We start from the raw sequence: 697 nt of genomic DNA, 5'->3' as shown, positions 1-697 counted from the left end.
TTTGTTGTTGTTACAATAATGATTACTATTACTATTACTATTACTATTACTATTGCTATTACTATTGCTATTACTATTTATTACTGAGCACTGTCCCATACTCTGAGGTCAGAGAGAAGATCCCGGTTTGGCACCTGCCCTACGGAACTTCTGGTCTGGTGACGCGAGCTGGCTAGAGAGAAAAACAGGGGATTCCAGGGAGGCTGAGGCTGCCCTTGAGCTGAAAGGAAAGATAAAAGGTAATCTGAAGGTGTGTGTTTGGGGGTGGTGTTCGTTAATGTAAAACAAAAACAAAATCCGAAGAGTCTGGCAGAGGGCTTGTTTCCCTCACCAGGCCACCTCATTCACCTACGTTGCAGCCAGTACACCTGTGCTGTTTACCTCTCTCCGGTTCTTCTGGCTTGGTGTCGCTTGGCGACGCTGCCACTGTGTCTTCATTGTTTTAGGGCAGCGGAAGACCTCCATCCTATGTTGCTGCCCTGACCATATGAACCACCTTCTGGCACTCGGCTGCAGAGTCGAGGCCGCGCTCTCCCGCCCTTGTCCGCCCGGGGACACCCTCCCCTTGGCTCCCACCGTGCCTGCGCACCCACAGTCTACGCACCCTTCGCTCAGCCCTGGACTAACGCTTAACATTTAGAGATTGATGCATTGTGTCAAACATTCTGCCTGAATGGATTAGTTACCCGCTGCGTGC

Source organism: Pteropus alecto, unplaced genomic scaffold (assembly GCF_000325575.1).
Source record: "Pteropus alecto unplaced genomic scaffold, ASM32557v1 scaffold7, whole genome shotgun sequence".
NCBI classification, from domain to species: domain Eukaryota; kingdom Metazoa; phylum Chordata; class Mammalia; order Chiroptera; family Pteropodidae; genus Pteropus; species Pteropus alecto.
This window is presented reverse-complemented; position numbering follows the sequence as displayed.